This window comes from Caretta caretta, chromosome 26 (assembly GCF_965140235.1).
Source record: "Caretta caretta isolate rCarCar2 chromosome 26, rCarCar1.hap1, whole genome shotgun sequence".
In the NCBI taxonomy this organism is placed as follows: domain Eukaryota; kingdom Metazoa; phylum Chordata; order Testudines; family Cheloniidae; genus Caretta; species Caretta caretta.
The window spans coordinates 10,943,971-10,964,222 of NC_134231.1; positions in this window are offsets into that span (position 1 = coordinate 10,943,971).

Below are 20,252 nucleotides of genomic sequence, written 5' to 3' on the forward strand. Positions count from 1 at the left end.
TAGGCCAGAAATGTTCATAAATGCCCATTGATTTTTGCGCTGTTAGAGAATTTTTCAGGGCCCAATTTTTCTCTCATGTCTGATTTCAGATAAGTTTTTCCACCTCAGTCAATCAACCGGTCAACCAAACCAAGGTTTTAAAGTGAACCCACTACTGATGAAAATTGTCGGATCAGCAGCCCTGGCCTCTCTCCCCCCTAATGTATGCAGATCTTCTCCATGCCAGACAATGGCTCAGTCTACACTAGAGAGAAGTGGTGTTAGCCAGAACTATTTTAAATGTACTTCTCCTCACCCCGCCCCAAAAGGTGCTAACTTGCTTTCCCTAGACCAGACCTCACAGTTACAAGAGTCCTGTATCAAAGATAGGTACATAGTTGTAGATATGTGCATATGTAGCTAGCTAATATAAAAAGTGCCAGGGACTGGCGTACAAAAGTAGGTAGTGTTGCTCATAAGTTAGTAGGTTCAATATTGTTGTTACGCACTGCAAATGGCTTCTTGAGTCCAGTTCTTAACACTTGCGGTGTTCTGCTGGTATTGAAGAACATAGTTCGCCTCACTCTAAATGGGGCCCCAGAAACTCCGTACTCAGCTGCTTCACCGCTCAGTAGAAATGATAGAAAGTTGTTACCACCTACTAGCTGTTTTCTGGCTCTTCTTCCTCCTCCTAGCTACAATGTTCAGTTCTTTGTTCTAGTATTTGCTGTAAAAACTTGATTCCTTTAACATAACGTATTAAAAATGACCACTAAAAGACCCTTTCTGCTATCCTCCTACTTCCAAAGTACTAGGCGACAGTGGCATATATCACCCTCTGAAAAGTGGGTGCCATCTAGTGCCAGGTGTCCACATCACAAAATTCAGCCTCACAACTGACACTAATTCCACACACACACACCCCACACACGCTCCTTCCCCCCCATTTTTGGCAGTTTCATCAGAGAGGCCAAGAACTGAATGGGCCCTGGAGACTGAATTCACGTTTTTGTAGATTTGAAGACCAGAAGAGACCATCTTGATCACCTCCTGCATAACACAGGCCAAAGAACCTCACCCAGTAATTCCTGCATCAGAACCCTAACTTCTGGTTGAGCTATGGCATAGCTTTTAGAAAGGTTTCAGGGTAACAGCCGTGTTAGTCTGCATTCGCAAAAAGAACAGGAGTACTTGTGGCACCTTAGAGACTAACCAATTTATTTGAGCATGAGCTTTCGTGAGCTACAGCTCACTTCCACGGTATGCATCCGATGAAGTGAGCTGTAGCTCACGAAAGCTCATGCTCAAATAAATTGGTTAGTCTCTAAGGTGCCACAAGTACTCCTTAGCTTTTAGAAAGAGATCCAGTCTTGACTTAAAAACTGCAAGTGATAGAGAATGAAACCCTGCCCCCAGGCAAGTTGTTCCAATGGTTAATTACCTTTGCAATTAAAAATTTGCGTCTTATTTCTGAGTTTGTCTAGCTTCAGCTTCCAACCACTGGATCTCATTACAACTTTTTCTTAGAGGCGCTGCTTTTCCTCATTTAGGGTCAAAGCACGTTAGCCGGTTGGGCAGAATCTTGTGCTACCATTTGGTGGACAACTAGAGGGACTTAGTTTCATTTACTTGAAATAGGTCTATGGGAAAAATTAACATCTGTGCTGGAAATGTCACAGGGTCTTCTCTGTTGAGATCAAACATACCAAACGTACGGTGGGGAGGGATAGCTCAGTGGTTTGAGCATTGGCCTGCTAAACCCAGGGTTGTGAGTTCAATCCTTGAGGGGGCCATTTAGGGATCTGGGGCAACTATGGGGATTGGTCCTGCTTTGAGCAGGGGGTTAGACTAGATGACCTCCTGAGGTCCCTTCCAACCCTGATATTCTATGATTCTAAGAGGCAGCTAATTCCTTAATAGACCAACAGCAGATCTTAGTGACGTGAGAAAGCTTGGCTGGGTCTCAAAGGTCTCTGAGATCAGGACAAGTGCATGTTAATTTTGTATAAACTGCAAATTCCACCACTTCCTTTGCAGATAGGCCAGAAAGAAGGACCTCTAGCCAACCACATCTGTTTCCGAAGACCAGAAAAACCTCCTCAAAGATTTTCTGACCATTAAAATTTGCAGTGTTTGCAAAGATACTATTTAAAAGATGCACACATTCTAATCTGGAGGTCGGGTAAGCTGGAAAGTCCAAGTGCATGGGGCAGGGGTGAGTGGATGGCTGGGGGTTGGGGGGAAGCATACAGCTCTGGGAAGTATAGGCGTCCCGTCAAATGAGTGTTAGTATTTGTGTGTGTATGCGTGTATGTGACTTCACTCTGTATTAGGGATCTGGCTTCATTTTGTATTAGACATGGCCCAAACCCACATTCTATCTCTGAAGACACCAGAACCCTGGGGAGGTTTACATCTGGGGCTGAACCAAAGGCAGATCTGAATCTGAACTCTGTGCCTATGGCCCACACAAGACAGCTGTTGGTAATCCCAAAATCAGATCCCACCCTGGAACAGATGCATTTCACACCCTTTGCCATTGTCCACAGTCGTTGGCCCAATCCTTTCAGTTGGAGCCATGGCTAAACTCAGCTTAACTGTGGTTCCCCAATATGGGTAAAAGCCAGTTACTATCAGTGAAGTTGCAGTGGGCCAGATCTTCTGCTGATGTCACTGCAGTGACTTCAGTGGACTGATCCAGTGGAGAATTTGGTCTCCATAGGAGAGTCATGTCATAGGCCGAGGCAGTGCACGCTTGCCACACTGTGCTGTCAACACACCTTCGCCCTGACCTGTCAAGTGAGAGGGTAACACAGTCTCACTTTGTTTTTTGTTGCAGGTATAAGCAGGAATGCGGGGCCCTAGAAAACTGATGTAGGGTCTCAGAATTCTCTCGTTCTTGTAAATTCTCTGCCGGGGCGTGATGGGGCCCAGGGGAGGAAGCCACAGCCAAGCTTTCTCCCTTGCTGGACATTCCCGGTCCTACACCCCAGGAGTACTGAGTGTTAGCCACTCCCTCTGTGCTTACAGCCACATTTTTTCTCTCTCCTGTGGAACTTTGTTGGGGGGGTAATGTACTCTTTGCCTGGACAGGTCACCCCATCGCTCCGTGCCTCAGTTTCCCCATCTGTAAAATGGGAATAATGATCCTGACCTCCTTTGTAAAGTGATTTGCGATCTATTGATGAAAAGTGCTGGATAACAACTGGGCGTTATTATTATTTACACCTGTGCAAAGTGGGGGTGAATTGCTGCCGCATCAGAACAGCAGCACTTTACATCCACGTGGCCCTCCTGTTGCACAGGTATAACCGATTGTGCAAGGTTCAGGGCCAGGGAGAACCAGGCCCATTGAGTTTAACAATGAGCAGTGTCTTTTTTAAGATGTTTTCACCCCAGGGAATCCTATGGCAGGAACAGAATTCTCTCTTCAGTTCTATAGAATATTTTTTTAAAACATAGATTCTCACCCTCTGTTAGACACCGTAGGAGTTTTGTACACTGGGAGCAATTATAACTTCACGCATACACTTTAATAGCTCTATACTCTTTTAACCATGCGTGAATGAGCAAGAAGACATCACTTCTACCAGGCCAAAGATTTGGAATATAGGTCTGCTCTCTCTACCTGACATTGTCGGATTAAAGAAAACAATCCATTTTCCATTGCTCCTATATATTTGCATCCTTTTACCCAAGGAGATGACACATGGGATGAGGATATAAAATCCTATTTCTCGTCTGATTCTCTTTGGATCTGAAAGCGGTCACATTTAGGCTGCCTTTTCCCCGCAAGTTTTATCAATGTTGCATTTTTGGCATGATTGTAATGGTTCTTTTTTTAGCTTGGCTGCTGCATAAAATAGAAAGTTTTTCTTTTTTTGTGCAAGAAAGGTTAGGCGGGCATGTGGGAAAGCTCTCCAGACATTAACCAGGGCTTGTCCATAAGAGAGGAGAGTAAGAGAGTGAGCACGTTTTTCACCACTGGAATTACTTAATAACTAAAACCCAGAGTGCCAAAATGGGCTCATTTTAAATTAGAAAAAAAAAATAGCACCAGGTTGGGCTAATCGTGCGAATAACTTCTCAGCAATGTCAGTAAAGAATTCAGAAACTAGCTCTTGATTAGGTGACCAGCTGCCATTGAAACCCAATGGAAGTTGGGGATCTATCGCCCACCTGTGCCTTTGAAAATCCCCACCATCCTTACTCTGAGTAATCCCTTACTCTCTGAGTAGTCGCCTGTTTTCAAGGTACTATTCAATGATGGTAAGGCTGGTGCAGCGTGGCCCTGTACAGTCACCCAACAGTACTGCCTGTATCAATATCGAACTCTAGCTAGGTTCTTCCATGTCCGCCGGTCAGGGAAATAACCCACTTCCTTCCCTGACGAACCAAGGGACGCACCCCACCCATGTACCTATTCCCTACACCAATACTGACTTGGACTCTAAATACATTCTATGGGTGGCGTACCCGAGATCACTTATTCACTGAGGCTTTAAACACTCCCACACCCTAGTCTGGGTCTATGCTGGTTCTGTATTGTGTATGTACTTTATGAACCTTGTAACCAATACTTGTAATGTCTCATAACTCAAGCCTGCTTTTACAGATGGGGAGCTGGGTCATAAAAAGACTGAGGGCCAGACTGTGAATCCCTTCGCTACCCACACAAACAATCCCAGTAGGACTGCGTGTAAGTAACTGCTACAGCAGGGGTGATTTGCAGTGTGAATAATTCACACTGCAGATAGCTTACACCCTGGGTAATGACAGTGTGCAATGCACAGTTTACACTGTAGTTATTTTATACCCTGAGGAACTGTGCTGTGATTTCACACCGTAGATAGCTTACATCAGGGATAGTTTACACCATAAACAATCGGTGTTGCTGATAGTCTACCCAGCACGGGTAATTTGCACCATGAATAGTTTACGCTTCAGATAATTTAAACTTGAAAGAATTTACACTGCAGGTAGTGTACTCTGCAAGCAATTCACCCCCTGAATACAGGATTGGCCTAACGTAGAGGAAATGCTGCGCAGGGAATTTTTCAGTACTCCCATCCATCACAAGCAGAGCCGTTCACTGTTCATACACAGCCCTCTCAGAAACAGTGGCACTATTTCGTCCTCACCCAGCATATCTTCCTGACCCTCTCTTAGAAGCGGTGGAGCACGCTCTTACGTACAGTAATATCATCTGCAGCCACTGGTGCGGCTTGTGCAAATTTGCCTTATCACGCGTAAAAACACGATGTGATATTTAGACCCTCTTAACACAATGTTCCGATAACAGGGACTGGGAACAGGGGAATGTTCCTTTAATCTCTTCTGCTGGCTGAGTTGCTGTTGCTGCATCCAAAGAGCTATTTTCAAACCAGTGCATTTAACTATGGGTAAAACAGCTGGAGCGGGGAGGAGGGGAATGGGGAGGAGTGTTAGTCTCTTATTAAAGAAATTAGCACAGATATAAGAGTGCATGGCCTCGCTTCTTGAGCACATGAGTGGCTAATTCTTCCTTTCCCCAGTCAACGTTTTCTTGCTTCCCTTCTGTTCTCACCCCTGTGATAATAATTGGCACAGGGTCTGATCCAATGTGAAAGGCTTCCACTGACTTCAGAGTAGCAGCCGTGTTAATCTGTATCCGCAAAAAGAAAAGGAGGACTAGTGGCACCTTAGAGACGAACCAATTTATTTGAGCATAAGCTTTCGTGAGCTACAGCTCACTTCATCGGATGCATTTTCCACTGAATGCACCTGATGAAATGAGCTGTTGCTCACGAAAGCTTATGCTCAAATAAATTTGTTAGTCTCTAAGGTGCCACAAGTCCTCCTTTTCTTTCCACTGACTTCAGTGGGCTTTGGCCGAGTCCCCTAGTCAATATCTACGCATAACAAATGTTTAATTGTGTTATCATTCTTTTCCATGACACTCTTGTACTGCAGCCATTACTCACGTGAACAAATCCCCTAGACTTCCAAGGCCAGATTCCAACAGCCACATCTGCAGCCAGATTTTCCAAAGTGCTCAGCACCCAATATAAGCCCAGGGTGCTGAGGTCTGCTGAAAACCTGGCCCCATTTTTGGGCGCTGAGGATTATTTGCCTGAGTGATGACGGCAGGATTGGACCCTAAATTTGCTTGATCATTACTTTGCCTCAGAGTTAACTTTGGCTGGAAGACGAGAATCTGTGTGGCGGTTTTTAAGGTGTTAGTTGGGGACTTCAGTCAAGTACCTAGTGGACAGTTTTCCAGAACACAAACTCTAACACCCCTGTTGGCAGGCGTAGCAGAGAAGCGAAGGGTTGAATGTCCTATGGAAACTGAAGTATTTTCACACCCTTAGAGGTGTTCTTTCCGTAGCAAGGGTGAAGGGGGTTTATTGCTGTGACAGGCAGCACGGGGAAAGTTTGCTTTGCAGCTACCCATGATCCTGGCCATGGTCCTGTGGTTTCCAGGGCCCTCACCCTACCACATGCTTTAAGCACTGCATTTACTCGACAAAGAAAAGACACAGATTGCCTTTCATGTAGCCATAATTACACCTAGCTCTTGTATAGCATTTTTCATCCATGGCTCTCAAAGTGCTTTACAAAGGATGTCAGTATCCTTATGCCCATTTTATAGATGGGGAAACTGAGGCACAGAGCGCGAAAGGTTACCCACTGGCAGATCAGCAGTTAGACCCCAGGTCTTGTGCTCTATCCACTTGGCAACACTGCCTCTCTTTTGTTATTTAGTTATTCATGTAACTTTACTACAATTTATTGCACAGAATAGCTTTTGAGTTGCTAAACCACAAATGCCTGTGGGTGTCAGAATAACCTGTCTGAAACCACTTCTACAGCACAAAATCCAACCTTCTGACAGAACTTCTGGCCTGCTTCAGCACTGAGTTACACCAGCGTAAGTCAGGAGCAACTCCATGGAAGAGTGGACTTACACCAGTCCGCACACCCTCCATAGTCCGCATTACTGCTCTGTGTAGACAAGCCAGGGAGCAGGGACATCACCTGTTGAATCAAATTGAACTGGGAAAGGGGCAAAGTCAACATAAATTGAGTAACCATGTCTGGTGATTTTCTTGTGTTTTTGGATAAACATTGATTTCATTTGTTTGTTTCTTGGTGTTTATCGGTTAAAACCTAAAATCAGAAGCCCCAAACATGTCTTTCTCTCTATTTCTCTCTGCTCCGCTCCCTGCCCTCTCCCTATCCAATGCTGGCATTCCAACTCTGCCCTTTCCTGCAGTTTGGCTACTGCTGGTTGAAGTCAGAGCCTTCACTAAGCAGCTTCTGAATCTCTGTGCCCCTTTGACTTTCCATCTCCTTTCACCTCTCAACTGATCATATCTCCTTCGCCTGTTGTTCTTCCTCACTCTCGCCCTTTGCTGGCATCTGCCATTTAACTCTATAGTTCCATTCTTAAAATCCATTTTAGGATACCATTTGTCTGAGACACACTATGCAAATAAGACCCTCACTCCTGCAGATAACGGCACAATGCATTGTAGAACCGGGCCCTAACACTGTATTGCACTGGTTTGCCTTTACTCTGCTAGACTGATTCTCGTCTTCCAGCCAAAGTGAACTGTCTCTATAAATTACATTTACACCAGAGCAGTGTAAAGGAGCTTTGGTGTAAATGAGAATCAGGTCTTATAGCTAAATCATAACTGGCAGCATCTAATTTCATTTGTACTGAATTTTTATTTCCTCTTTATCCTGTAGCTGACCCATTGTATCCTGAATATGCTAGTCTCCCTGATACACCCATACATATAAAGGCCTGATTCCCTTTTCATTTACACCTGCATAACTGTGTTTACTTTAATGGTTTTGCTCCAGATTTATGCTGGTATGAGTGAAAGGAGGATCAGGATACTTATTTGTCTAGTTGTCTTGTCCATTGGGATCAACTCCTGTTATCACTGAGGTAAGCAACACCCTTTGGTACATTTGACAAGCAGGTTCAGTAACTTACTAGCACAATGAGATTGGACACTCCCACCAGTTGGCAGTGTTGGGGCCTTGGCTTGGGGTCAAGAACATCACAAGAAGTTATGGAAAAGCACTAGGAGATTACATTCCTGTCACCCACTCCTAACCGTTCCTGTTTATTCAGAGAGCGAAGCAAAATATAAAGCCTTGCAGAGAGCGGCCAGCAATATGGATTTTAAAAATGAATTCATGGCAGAGTCATTCTTCTGTTTCATTCGATGGCTCAGAAATAACACCCAGGGATTCAGACAGAGGGCAAAGCATGTTGGCACCTAATGCAATGCACAGCCGAGATATAATGTTGTCTGCATCCATGCTTTCCCTTAGGAAGGATGGTCAGTTGTTGGAGCATTAGCCTAAGGCTAAGGAGGCCATGTTCAATTTCCTGCTTCTTGTGTGCCCTTCAGCAAGGCCACTGGTCTCTCTGGTAGTTCTTTCTTTCTCCAGTAGTTATATGGCCTCCATCAGTAACCCCTGCGAAATAGGGAAATGCAATGATCCTTGTTTCACAGGCGAGAAACTGAGGCCCAGAGAGACTAAGGACACATCTACACTGCAGCTGTAATTTCCAGCTCGGGTACACATACCTGGGTTAGCTTTGGTCAAACTAGCATGCTAAAAATAGCTGTCAGAGTAGCAGCCGTGTTAGTCTGTATTCGCAAAAAGAAAAGGAGGACTTGTGGCACCTTAGAGACTAACCAATTTATTTGAGCATAAGCTTTCGTGAGCTACAGCTCACTTCATCGGATGCATAAAGTGGAAAATACAGTGAGGAGATTTATATACACACAGACTATGAAAAAATGGGTGTTTATCATACATATTGCAAGGAGAGTGATCACTTAAGATGAGCTATTACCAGCAGGAGAGTGGGGTGGGGGGAGAGAAAACCTTTTGCAGTGATAATCAAGGTGGGCCATTTCCAGCACATTTCCAGGAGTTAACAAGAACGTCTGAGGAATAGTGGCGGGGGGGGGGGGGGGAAATAAGCAAGGGGAAATAGTTTTACTTTGTATAATGACTCAACCACTCCCAGTCTCTATTCAAGCCTAAGTTAATTGTATAGCTGTGTAGCTGCAGCCACAGGGGCGGTGGGACAGGCTGACTGCCCGGAGTTCGGGCCTAACATTTCAGATGGGACGGTATTTGCGCGGGTTGGCCCAAGTTTAAATAAAGCCTGGTCTCCCACTCCACAGGACAGCAGAGAGGGACATTGAAGAAGACGGCTGCAATTCAGTTTTGTGGCAGAGACTGCAGCTAAACATGTAGCAACAACACAAATGGCACCTTGCACTTTTGTGGCACCTTTTGATCAAGGACCAACAGTATAAATGCTGGAACATGGCGTCTTTTATGCAAAGATCTCATAATGCTATACCCCGCCCCAACCCCCATTTTTTGATTGTTTTTTGACACCAAAACACAACAAATTTCAGCTGAACATTTTTCAGTTTTTGAACAAAAACCTGAAAACTTTTGAAGAAATTTTTTGATCAAATGATTTCTTCCCCAGTTTTCACTGACATTTTTCATGGGAACATAACACATTCCCCAACTGAGGAAACTTTGCTTTCCATGTGTGGGTGTCCAACTGGAGACACCATGGGCTGATTTTCATTGGTGCTGAACATCCACAATGCCAATTGACTTCGATGCTTGTTCAGTGCCTCTGAATATCTTGCTCTACTGTCTTAAATTGGCCTCCCAAAAACTGAGATGCACACAACTGATGGACCCTTCTGAAAATTTACATCTCAACAATTTGTCCGAAGTTACAGAGCAAGTAGGGAATAGCTCCAGAAAAGAACCTAGGAATCCTGGATCCTAAACTACCTGCTCTGACCAGACTTTGGTGTTCTCCATATAATCCTGACCTCCTCCTGCCCCCACAGATCAATTGGCTGAGGAACAGAGGCAGGAGGTTGCCAGCTTTGGTACCAATGGTCCCTTTGACCTCAAAAACGCTCTGCCAGGTTACCCATTAACAAAGGCCAGATGCTGAGTAGCTGCTTATCTGCCTTGGGCAGAGAGAAAATGACCATTGGGGTGGGAAAAATAACCTAACCAAATCAGCCTCTTCATTGGATTAGTGTTTATTCAGTGAGACATAAACATTTATGAGCCTTTGTGTATGATCACTGTTCTATCTCCAAAATGCTTATGAAATATACATATTTGTCAAAGTTACATATGCTGGGAAATGTCAATCAGCAAGCCAGTATTCACCATAGACCACCTTGGCATCATGACTATAATTCACATTCACTGCAGGGCCAGATCCAGCCCTAGGAGTGTCAATTCACACCCAAGGAGGCACCTGCACTGGTTTGTAGCTTTCCTCCAGGGGAAAGCAGCTGTAAAATCCATTGGAGTCTCACTGGAGGAGGCTGTCCAGAGGAAGTACTGGATCAATCCAGATCTGCTCCGCATAGTGATGCGGTTGTTCTGGCCAGTCCCAGCAGCATGCGAGTTGCATCATTCCATTACTGTGTCTGGGAGACCACGGCTTGTGTTCCACGGTCTGTCCAAGTTTGTAGGGGCTGAATCAAATCCTTGTTCTTTAAGTGGCATTTAAATAGAGCTTCCCCTTAGTTTGTCATGCTTAGGGATGGGTGGCTTTGTGGCCCAACCCTGTGGTATATAAGAGCTAAACTCCTTAGACCCACAAGCTCATAGATTGATAGATTCCAAGACCAGAAGGGACCACTGTGGTCATCTAGTTTGACCTCCTGTACAGCACAGGCCAGAGAATGTCCCCAAAAGAATTCCTAGAGCAGATCTTTTAGAAAAATATCCAAACTTGATTTTAAAATTGCCAGCGATGGAGAATCCACCATGATGAACCTTGGTAAATTGTGTCACTGGTTAATTACTCTGACCATTAGCAATTTACACTGAAATCCTGGTAAAGTCAATTGAACTGAGCACCATTGGGAAGGGGTCTTTCAGGTGAGACTTCATTCAGGGGCATTCTATCTACTGTGTGTCCTTTGTCATGGTATCCATAGCCCAAATCTCTTCTCACTTCCGTGGCTACTCCGTGTATTGCCTGCTTCCCACCAATCCCAGAGCTGAGTATGTTCCAATGACGAGTGAATTCTATATGTGCAGTTCGTGACACGCAGCAGAATCCTACTGGGATGACGGCTGTGTCTCAAATATTATTATGATGCTGCATAGTGAATAAAGTGCAGGGGTTAATGCATCTCTGGGGAGTATGCCGGGCTCTCTGTCTAAATTGTTTGCCTGTTTTGGAGCTCATTAGTGTTACACACAGTGCCCTGAACAATGTCACAGAGGAATGCGTGCTGCAGCCCATGTAGAGAAGGGGCTTCCATGGGTTACATTTCACAAAGCACGGCTCATCCCCTGTGCCTTCCCAGTCCTGCCATTAACAGGGGGCGAGGTCCTTGCTCAGAGGGCACTGTTTATCTTTGACATCCTAATTAGGGATGAAAGAGGAAACCAGAAGAGTTCTGAAGCCCAGGAAATAAACATGCAATCAATACTATTGGGGAAAATCCAGAGCTGGTGGAAGCTATACCTTGGTGAGTGACAAGGCAGTGAGACATGGTGTAAACTGGTGTAACCTGGAGGGAAGAAGGAAAAGAAACGCTGGGTAGACACATACGCTTTCATTGGTTTAACTGAAGATGTTATTTTAAAACTATTTAATGGAACCAAAGCAACTTTATGTGTGGACACACTTAAATTGCTTTAAAGGTGGATTTTATCGGTCTAGCTTGTACCTATAACAGCCATAATTAAATTGATGTAAACCAGATTAAAACTGTTACAAATGTATCCACACCGGGCTTTGCATCTGTTTAGCTTAATCGGCTTTTAAACCAATTTAAGTTAAACTGCTGCAACTTCTGCGTGGAGAGAAGCCCTCAGAGCATGTTGTAGGAAGGCATAAAGGAGAGTCCATCTTTGGCTTCATCTGAGGCAGTTGCTGAGCTCGTGATGTAGGTCATCCCCAGAAACATACCCATAATAACTTTGCTCTATGCTGTCATGTTATGCATTTTGTTTATTTCCCATATAGGCCTGATTTTGTTCCAATTTTCTGCTGGAGTCTGGGGTCACTCCCTGCTCCCCGCTTTCACACTCCCCTGCAGTGCAATTTGGATTTCACAAGGCTGAAGACTAGGGCACTTCAGTGTCCAGTGTCCAGTGGTGGTGAAGCCAGGGAGACTTGAACGGAAAGAGGTGGGCACACCGCTAAGGTGATAAACCCTGGGAATGGATAGTCACTGGCAATGACACTGGCATGGTGGCCTTCTGTGAGCCATTGATTGCAAAAATGATAAACGGTCCCATTTATTGATGGAGTATGATGTTCACTCTGTTTTCAGCATAGGTGGCTTAAACTTTAGGCAGCAGAACTGCCCTTGGCTGAGTATTCTGTCTGATGTTCAGTAAACGGCATTCACCATAGCAGCTAGTTGAATATCCTCATTCTTTGAGCATTACCGCTGTCTCCTGAAGCTTCGTATTTCGACTTTGCCTGATGAGCCTGCAGCGGCAGCTCAGAAAATGGATCCCACCAAATCTCGCAACTCCTGATCTAAACTATTCTAATCTCCAAAAAGATAAGGAGTTGCTACAGCAAAGCCAACATAAACCTGAGAGCTACGGACGATGGGATTGTTGTTTAGCTGTGGTTGCTAGTGAACTACCATACTTGCTTTCAAAGACCACCCTGTGTTTAAACCTTCTCACTTAACTCAACGCATATCTTTTCAACACCAGCTTAAGCTTGCATCCTGGTTAGCCTCATCAGCACACAGCTAAACGACATTGTTTGGGAGTTCCAAAGAAAGAAGCCAAGCAGCATAGGTCTCTGTGTCTATGGCCAGTCATATAATGCGCTGGATCCATACATCGCCTGATCCTGAATTCCTTTTGCAGACACAAGTGCCAGGAACTCCCTTGGAAGGAGTTATTATGATTCTGATTTGTATTTCAGTAGCATCTAGCAGCCCCCATCATGGTCCCCATTGTGCTAGGGGCTGTACAAGCACAGAATAAAAAGACAGTCCTTGCCCTAAAGAACTTACACTTTATGTATCAATGATTTTTGAAGTGCTAATTGATAATAATAAGTATCAATAAAATAATGTGTGTGTGTGCGTGCGTGCATGCAATGGACCAGGTCTATATATCGCTTGATCCTGAAATCCTGTTGCAGACCAGGAACTCCCTCGACACAAGTAGGAGTTTGTCTGCATCTGGACAGCAGGAATAGATCCATGGCGTGTGTGTTTGTAAATCCTTTCTGCTGCAGCAGTGCTGGCTAAAGGAGTGAGCTCGTTAAGCTGCAGGATTTTAAAAATGAATGCATTGCTTGTGAGAGATTCTCATTCTGACTGCCCCTGGAGGCTGAGATTCCTCCCCCGAGCTCTCCACAGAACAGATACCAGAGCAACGCAAAGGGTAGCCTTTCATTAATATAGTTCAAGCAGCTGTGCACTGGAGGGACAAACTCCAAAGAGTCAGGAGTTAATTCAGTTTCTATGCCCAGGCACTCCTGGACTTCTCGACTGAGATAGTTCCACTTGTGAAGGGGGGCACCTGTCCATTAGGAACTGGACTGAGATTATCAGCTCCCAAACTACTGACCAGTCAGCCATTAGATGGAAATAATTTCGAGGCACCATCAGCCCGAGCGGGATTCAAGCCAGTAACCTTCTACATTCTGTCAAGTCCTCGGAGGCATTCAATCAACTGATTTGACGGTTTATTTTTGTCAAACTTCTGCCTCTGTCTGTTCAACGCTGAGCATGCTGACCCAAGACATGAAGAAATAATAATGATTAAGAAAGAGGATTGGTTTTGACATTTATCTGGTCCACGCTATATAAATGTCAATATCACAGGACATAGCTGGCATTCTTATGGATAGTTAACTTATCTTAAAAGTAAGCCCTTAGTTAACCTTAGAATCTAAGTCCAACGTTTGCAGCACTTGGCGAGTATAGTTTGTAAGACCATAGAAAGGTTTGGAGGCTTTCATAAATTAATGGATTTCAAGGCCAGAAGGGAGCACTGTGATCATCTAGGCTGACTTCCTGCATGACTCAGGCTACAGAACTTCCTCAAAAACCAGAGCTCCTTTTTTCATTTTCATTAAGGAAATGTTACCCACGTTCCCTGGATGTTGCCTTCCACTTCTTTTATAAAGCAAAATTCTAAAGCAAAGAAATCATCTAAGATCTCAACAATACCTCCTTTATCTGATGTGGACTTTCCAGGCCTGGCACTCAAATATCTAACTGACTCCTGGTACGTCTGTTTGTTTGTAATGTATTCAAAGAACTTAGAGAGAGAAAACCTGCTGGTAGCACAGCCATCTTAAGGTATTTGCAGGTCACATTGCGTTCAAGCAGTATTTGCTACCTACTCAACGAATTCAACTCGATCCTGTGTTAAGTAATCTTCAAGATAATATGGTAGGTCAGAGTGGTCGACAGCAAGGAGAAACCATGTGTCTGATTCTTCTCTCACTTATGTGAGCCCTGATTCAGCAAAACACTTGCTTAGCTTTAAGGATGTGCTGAAGTCCCATTCAGGCATGATCAGGGTAAGCTAAGGTTTGATTCAAAACACAGAGCGTCCAGCTGCTACACTGGAGAAAGAAATCAAAACTGGCCACACTGCCCACTTTTTAAAGGAGAACTTCTTTAAAAAAAAGGATTTTTTTTTTTGTTTACAATGGATCATAAACTTCTCTGTACTCATGAGATCCGATTGCCTTGGTGTGAGTGAGTGCACCTCTGTGGACGTCAATAGACCTGCTTATTCCAGGGTCGAATTTGTACCTTTGCATTTTCAACAAGGTTGTACAGAGTGATGAAAGGATGGGTTTGTCTGCTGATATGTCCGTTCATCTCTACTAATGGACGAGCAAGGCAGAAGTTTGAGAAACTGATTTCACTAAGTAGAAGAATCTACATGAGATCATTTGCATCCAGAGTAGCACGAATTGCAGCAACAGTTAATGAGGTAATGAAGGTCCTTTCTCTGTCTAAAGAAGAGACCAAGGCCCCAATTCTCCTCTGGCTGAGACTGAAGTAACTCACTTGAACTCAGAGTATGTGCTGGAAAAATGTCAGGCTTAATATTCCTTTAGAACTCATTAGAGCTGGGTCTTCTGGCTCCGGCAAGAGAGGCTGATGTTTAAGAGTCCTGGGTTTGATCTCTGTTGCCGATGATGCGCCCAAGGGCACAGCATAACATTATTATGAACATCGCATCTGCAGTAGATTTTTATTTTCTAGGTTTCCTTGGTCCTGCAGGAGGGTGATGGACTAGTTGACCTCCTGCGGTGCCTTCCAGCCCCATATTTTTAGGATTCTACGATTATCCACATCCTTTTGCTTCCTAAAAACTGAACAAAATGATTTTAGTTTGAAGGGATCTCAGCCTGATCTAAAACTCACGGAAGTCAAGGGGAAATCTCCCCACTGGCTGCATCTCAGGCTTTGCCTCATCTTAGTATCCCAGTGCTGAGAAACCACAATTCTTCTGGGAGCAAGAGAAAAATAGCCATTCTTTTCAGGAAGCATTGTTTTGTGTCAAGGAAACCCATGCCTTTCCTATCATTTCCTTTATTGCGGCTGCCTTAATTACTGTGTTAACCTTCACAGTTCCTTTGTTTACTAGAAAGAAAAGGCAATCAAAGGAGCTGCAAAGCCTCTAAAACATTGAAAAGGAGGATGATCAATATGTCTCATGAATGAAGTATGAATAGGGATGTATGCTAGACCTTTGCAGAAATCAGACACTAAGGCACTTTCTAGCTTATGGTGAAATTCCTAGCCGAGTACCCTAATCACTAAACCATCCTTCCCTCCTTTCCCCCTTGTCAGGGACGCAGTGGGGGAAGCTCCTGACTAGATGACGGAGGCATGGCTAAGCCAAATTTACATAAATGAGGATGTGACCCTGTGAGCCAAGTCACAACACCACTCACTCAAATTTGGCGGGCGCACCCCTCCCAGTGTCATGACAGAAGGGCAGGTGTGCCAAGCTTCAGTGAGTGGCTTTGCGACCTGGTGCATGGATTTGTCATGTTACTCAAAGCTGGAGCAGCCAGACAGATAACCTCTGCCACCTCTTTAGCAAAATTCTGGCTGTACTCCTACCTCTTCCGTTAAGTTAGTATTAAGGAAGGGATGAAAACAGGTGAAATAGCTCACATGGTGATGTGTGAAGGTGTGGTCTTACCTGGCATTCGCTAACACATGGTAACTAACATGAGGAAAATCCTAGTGAAGACAAGGCAATTTGTAGTTCTAACACCAGTTAGTAGGTCAATGGTAAAGACTATGGGAGATCTTAGGGTTTACCTCAACCTGTTAACTCATGCGAAAAGTACATTAGGGTTTTACCTTGTGTTAGTTACATATAGGGTGACCAGACAGCAAATGTGAAAAATCGGGATGGGGTGGGGGGTAATAGGAGCCTAAATAAGAAAAAGACCCAAAAATCAGGACTGTCCCTATAAAACTGGGACATCTGGTCACCCTAGTTACATAGGACTGGACGGGACCTCTTGGGTCATCAAGTCCAGTCCCCAGCAGCGGTAGGCAACCCTGTCGTATAATCCCGTAAACGGATGTGAGGTATGAGCACACATTTTGCTTCATGAAGCAAGGCCAAGCTCAGAGTCTGCATTCAGGGCTCATCAGTACTTCCATTTCACTGCCAGAGATCTGCTCTTTGTAATAATGCTGGAGGTGCCTCCTGTTTCAGAATGAGGAGAGCAAAATATTCACGGGGACACCCACCCTTCCTAAACCCCTCTGCAGGGCTTAATTTGTAATGAAAGAGGTGCCGGGGCTCAAGAATTTTTTTTTACTTTCATAACTGACGCAACAATCCCAGAGGTGCCGGGACGATGAACTCCCTGCCCTGGCAAGTCCTGGCACAAGTTAAGCACTGGCTCTCAAAAGTATTAAGGTGCTTAACTCCCATTAATTTCAATAGGAACTAGGCACCTAAATACCTTTGAGGATCTGGGCTTCTGCGCCTAGAAACGAACAAGTCCTGATTGAAATGGCTGAGCCCAACTCTAGTAACGAACAATAATAAAATTCCTAAAATAAACATCTCCTTCCTGGTGGTTCTGATAAGCATTTCCATTTTTAGTTTGGGGGCAAACAAACCCTTTTGCCTCTTTTTGTTTCTGTTGCAGCTAAAGAAGGAACAGAAGCCGATTTTTTAACTTTTCCTGTAAATCGCGCGTTAATGAAGACAGATGGGTCAGCAGAATAAACAAAACCTCTATCTCAGGCTGGTTTTTGTTCTGGCTTTGTTTCCCAACATAGTAAGCAACCCAGCATCAACACAGTTCCCATCCTGTTAACCGTGCCAAACGCTGAACTGGGTCCTAAGGAAGTTTAAATTAACCTTGGGCTGCAGTTTTTCAAACACTTGGAGCAGATGTTATAAGTGCCAGAAAATCATTTTTTATGAAGGGCGTAGCGAGGAGTTGACTTAGTGTTGTGTACAGAAAATGCTTCATTGTATCTTTCCTTTTATTGGTGGCTCAGGCTGGATTTTTCAAAGGGGCAGGGGGAAATTAGCACCCAACCCCCACTGATTTTTATGGCTTCTTTGAAAATTCCAGCCTAAATCCCCTCTTTCAGGTAGGCAGCGCTCTCAGGTGGATCTCTGTGGATCCTAAGAAGGGTTGTTTAATGGTGGGAGTAGGAGTTAGGACTCCGGGGTTCTGCTCCTGTCTCTGCCTTCTGAGTGCATGACTTTGGGCAAATCCCTTCGGAACAACATTTTTGAAACGGCCTCAGTTTTTGGGTGACCTGCTGAAGAAACATAAGGGTTGGTCAGCAGAGGTTCTGAACACCCCTGGCTTCCCCTGGCATCGGTGGATCTCAGTTTGGGCACCTAGAATTAGAAGCTGCCAGGTTTGAAATGTTTGGGCCTTAGGTTCCCCGTGCCTCCTTTTGCCTGTCCGCAAAACAGACACAATGATATTAGTTATCAGCCCAGAGTGTGGTGAGGGCCAGTGAGTCCCTGTTTGTGAAGTGCTATCGAGGGTGCTATAAAAGTGCAATGTGTCCTTACCTGAAGTCATCTTCTGCTTTTCCCTCAGCTCTGAGTGTCAGAGAGCTGTTGTGTGAGGGGTTTTCAGAGACAAACTCCCTTTGCCCGGGCTCACACCTCCAACCAATGGCTAATCCCAAATCTGGGTGCAGTTACCTCACGGCCACCTCTTGCTTCACAGATGGCTGCTGCAGGCCAGATTCCTTAATTCCACCTTTCCCAGGTGCATCCCCACCTCCCCCCACAGGCAGCCACATCAAGGACCTAAACCTGGAGCAACTGGCTCTCCCTCTGCCTCGGACTTAAAAAGAGCCATGAGGGGTTTCAGAGACGAACCAGGGCACCACAGAGACTGGATTTAGGGGCAGGCAACCCAGGTCACTGCCTGGGGTGCGGGGCTTGGGGGCGCTGGACTCGGGAAAATAGAACGTTTGAAGTCACATGTTTCAGGTATTCCGTGTGTGGATTCATTTTTTACTGTCCTCCTAGAATGTTCTGGGCCTTTGTAGAATCTTATGGAACCTTCCAGACTTTCTGAGAACGACATTTTCCTCAAACCTCCTAGAAAGTTGTCAGCCAGGCCCTCGCGGGCATATGAGGGGTGAGGCGTCGCCAGTCAGACAGTGAGGTAGAAGTACAGATTGACAGATCCTAGCGTGCAAATTCATTGTCTTATATGACAGGGATAAATCATGCATGCAAATTGTGCATGAAATAAAAAATAAGGTATTCAAACGTTTAACAAATGGAGGGAGAGGGGCGCTGAAGACACTCCTCGCCTGCTGCACCATTTCATCTAGGGCCAGCCCTGGCAGTGGGGGAGGGTGATGACCAGGAATAACGGGGTGTGATTTGCTGGGAGCCATGGCCAGGTTCATAGGCTCCGACTTTCTAATTTCCGCGGGGGTGCTTGACCCTTGCTCCGCCCCAGGCCCCGCCCCCCTTCGCCCCTTTCCCCCAAGGCCCCAGCCCACCCGTCTCTTCCCATCCTCCCTGCCCCCTCACCACCTCTTCCCACCCCATTCTGCCCCTCCCCTGAGTGCGCCCTGCCCTGGCTCCGCCCCCTCCCCCTGCTACAGCTGATCGCAGCAGGCAGGAGGCGCTGAGGTGGGGAGGGGGAGAAGCTGATCGGCGGGGCTGCTGGTGGGTGCTGAGCACCCACTATTTTTCCCCCTGGGTGCTCCAGCCCTGGAGCACCCATGGAGTTGGTGCCTATGGCCAGGTTCCCCTCACACCCCAACCAGCCACAGCTAGGGAAAGAGAATGCTCTGATCTGCTTCCAGTTCATCATGTGGTTCTCTCATGCAGCCTACTAGCTCAGTAAACCACTTCAGACTGCTCACAATCTCAGGGGCTAGGATCAGACAGAGCTGGGGGTCGTGGTGTCAGGGAAGGAGATTCTGAGCTACCAAGTTAGGCTACAGTTCCAGAGCGTGGGGATGACTGGATCCGCAAAGTGCCAAGAAACCATGAGATGGGCTGTGATCTAGTGGAAAGAGCATGGGACCATGAGTCAGGACTCCTGGGTTCTGTTGTCTTCAGCCAGGCCTAGAAGGGGTAGTGCAAGAAAACCGCTTGGGAAAGTTTGTTTTGGGGGGACTTTCTAGTCCAGTTTTGCAGACCCAAGAGATGTAGATAGTTTGAAGAAACATCAGAACTTTCAGGTGGATATCTGAGCCGGTCACAAATGCTGAACCTTTCCCGCAGGGGAGAATAAAACTCTCAGAGGTTCAAATTCACCCAGAACCACGTCTGTTGATCTGAGAGCAGAACTCTGCAACCCTCGCTAGCATCAGCGAGCCTTACTAACCCAAATCACTTCCCTTCTCAGGGCCTCTGTTTCCCCTCCCATCCTTCATCTGTCTTGTCTACTTAGGTTGTAAGATCTTTAGGGCCAGGATTGTCTGCTACTATATGTTTGTACAGTACCTAGCCCAAAGGGGACCTAAAATTGCTTGGGACACCAAAGCTGTGTCTACACCACGGGGAATATAGAGGCATAGCTTTCATGCTGTAGCTACTCCAACATAAGCCTGTAGTGTAGATGCATCCTATAGCGACGGAAGGGGTTTTTCTGTTGCTGTAGGAAAACTGCTTCCCAGAGTGATGGTAGCTACGTCGACAAAAGCATTCTGCTGTTGACTTAGCTGCATCTACCCCGTCGATTAGCTTGACATCGCTATGGCACTCCACTG